This window comes from Oryx dammah, unplaced genomic scaffold (genome assembly GCF_014754425.2).
Source record: "Oryx dammah isolate SB20612 unplaced genomic scaffold, SCBI_Odam_1.1 HiC_scaffold_27, whole genome shotgun sequence".
NCBI classification, from domain to species: Eukaryota; Metazoa; Chordata; class Mammalia; order Artiodactyla; family Bovidae; genus Oryx; species Oryx dammah.
This window is the reverse complement of record NW_024070211.1, coordinates 85501217-85504104: the sequence shown is the minus strand read 5'-3', so window position 1 is coordinate 85504104 and position 2888 is coordinate 85501217. Positions and strand designations below refer to the sequence as shown.

Sequence of the window (2888 nt, the reverse complement as noted above, 5' to 3'; positions counted from 1 at the left end):
AGGTCTAGTTCACTTTAATTAAAAAGCTGAATTTCTAAAGAATTGCAAGTATATAGATGCACTTAAAGCACCTTGCATTTTACGCTTAACCTTTTACTTTAATCCTGAAGCTTTCTATATTGTTATTTTAAGTACATGTTAATAATATGCAAGCTGATGCTTTGAAAATTCTCTGAGATGTGGTTAATGAAGAGAAACTACACCATAAATTGTATCCAAAATAGGCAGTCCATGCAGATGTAATTTTTCTTGAATTGCAGTATTTTGCAATAAATTGCAATAAATAATTTTTCAGCTTGTTTGGGTTCACTCTCTGTTGTTTATAAGAAGTACCATCAGGCACTACTGCATGAAACAACTACATACAGTAACAGGCAATCTTAGTTTAACAAGATCCTTTGGATAAAAATAGATTTCAGATCTATCTCCTGCTAACAGAATGCAAATTCTGATGAAACTACGCTAGTGTTTTTCATAATTTAGAGTTTGTCACATGGTGTAATGCACTTGCTCACTTTCCCCTGAGTTCTGCCAGAGGAGGCAGAATGGCTATGCCATTTTATGATCAATACAGACAGAATGTTCTACAAGGTATTCTGGGAACTGTAGTTAACAGAGAACATTTTTCTTGTAAATGCATTTGTTAAAACAATGCCCCAAAGAGACATGATATTCCAGCGACTGTCCATGTTTCTATGATAAACCCTGTGTTTTTCAGTGGATTGTAACCAGCAATTTGGCCCTTGCTAAATGGCACCATCTGTAGTTTAGCCTGCAGGTTTGCACAACCCGAGATGTTGTCACCATTTCGGAAAGTCTGTTTTTTAAAGATCTCATGTAAGCCTAGGTTAAGAAAGACATGAAGATAGCTGATCTTTTCACTGATTTTCATTTTAAGCTGAATTATCAAGCAAAAAAGACGATGTGCTTAGAGAGGAGTGATTGTGTCAGTTTATCTCCAATGGATTATTTTACACTTCTGCTTATTTTCCTTTCCATGTTATATTATTATCATTTGGAAGTACGTGGGAATGTTGTAAGGAAGGAAATAAGAAAATAGTACGATTCTGTCTTTTGCTAGAAGATATAAGTATCCTTTGAATCCTAGGTTATCTCAGGAGACAGAAACTAAGATCTTGCAGAGGACAGGAAATGAGACCAGGGCAATCAGGGGAGCAGTGCCCAGCTAAAATAAGCAGCCTCAACACAGCACCGACAGATGGCTGCCGTGCCCCCTGTTTACAAGCTAGCCTTTATTTTTTTTCAAAAAATGTCAGAATTATGGAGTTTTCTTACAATATTAAATATATCAAATGCCTTAATTTTGAAATGTTGGCAGCATAATTAATTTTAAGATAAATTTGTTTTTTATTTTGTGCGAGTCAAACAAAACACTTTTCCAAACCAGATTTGGTCAAGACACCTCAGTAGCAGACCTATATTCTAATCTTGTATCTTCACATTAGTCAAGTGCCAATGCCTTCTTAAAAATGAGCAAAAACTGTAGAAAAGGTAAAAAGTTAAAAAAAGAGTCAAATCTGATATTTTTTGGTTCATCTGTTTCTGTGTTTCAAATGGATTGATTATATTGAAATTATTTTAATAGCTTTGTGTAAACTTTTTAATTCCTTTTCAAAGCATATTTCTGTAACTTGTATACTATATATGTTAATCACAGCCCCCCAATTCATCACTCCCTTCCCCTCTTGGTATCCATACCTTTGTTCTCTATGTCTGTGTCTCTATTTTTGCATTGCAAATAGTTTTGTCTGTATCATTTTTTCTAGATTCCACATATATGTGTTAATATATATTTGTTTTTCTCTTTCTGACTTTTGCATTATTTTCTTGAGGTAGCCCAATATTCACTCATCAGAAATGATTATGAAAGGAATCTGAAGGTGACTGACAGCTTCTGCTACCACAGAAGAAGATGGACTGGCCTGGGTAGGGGGAGGGAGCTCCATGGCGTGGGAGCCCTCCAGGTGACCAAAGCCACATAATGTTGATAGCTCATTCATCTGTCCATGCCAGATGGGTCATGGGGAAGGTGACTGTGACAGCCATGCAAAAGACTGCTGAAGTAAGAGTGGCCACATTGTTCTGGATCCCTATTTATTAAAATATTTTAATAAGCAAAAATTGTACTTTGCTGCAATGCTCTCCAGCACTCCAACTTTGGGTATATTGAGCTTCTCAAAGCTCTGCCTGTCCAGCAAATAAAGCCCTGTTAATCATAAACTGTCCGAGATCATGTTCAGTATTGGACAAGTCATATATCCAGCGACCACAAAGTGCTGTGGGGGAACCACCTACCTGGAGGGTCCAGTCTGTCTGGAGCTCACCCACCTAACCCAAAATTGGAAGACCTCGAGCTCTCTTCAACATGGTGAGGGAAGATTGGAAGGGTTTCCAAGTTTACTTTTTCCTAAGTTTTCTCACAAATCATCTAGTTTCCCTTCTGGTATTTATGAAATAGCTAAAAGTAAATGAAGTAAAGACCTGGTTATCATTTTTCATAAAAAAGAAATGGTTATGGGAGAATTAACATTATTAAAATTAAATAAAGCTAAGTAGCAAAATAACAAATGAATGCATACTTATTTGTGGAAAAGTTATTTTATAAAGAATCCTTTGGAAATTGAAGGCAAGAAAGTGTAGTTATTGGAAGCTTTTTCCTCAAAAATAAGGTAATCTCTGATAACTGAGTCCTTTTTAAGTACATTCCAATATCCTAACTTTGGTTGCTTAAGGATCCAAATACAATAAAATGAGATTGTATAGAAAACAGTCACAAAGAGAAAACAACACAATTTTGGAGGAGAATCAAAATGATGAGAAAAACCTTTTTTTCTTTTTTTTCCCCCTAAGAGAATTAATATGCATGT

The 2888-nt window shown here is 35.6% G+C and overlaps 1 pseudogene; it reads left to right on the top strand.

The window, feature by feature from the left end:
• Positions 1-2002: 2002 nt before the first annotated feature.
• Positions 2003-2493, top strand: LOC120854137 (annotated as a pseudogene).
• The last annotated feature ends 395 nt before the right edge of the window (positions 2494-2888 follow it).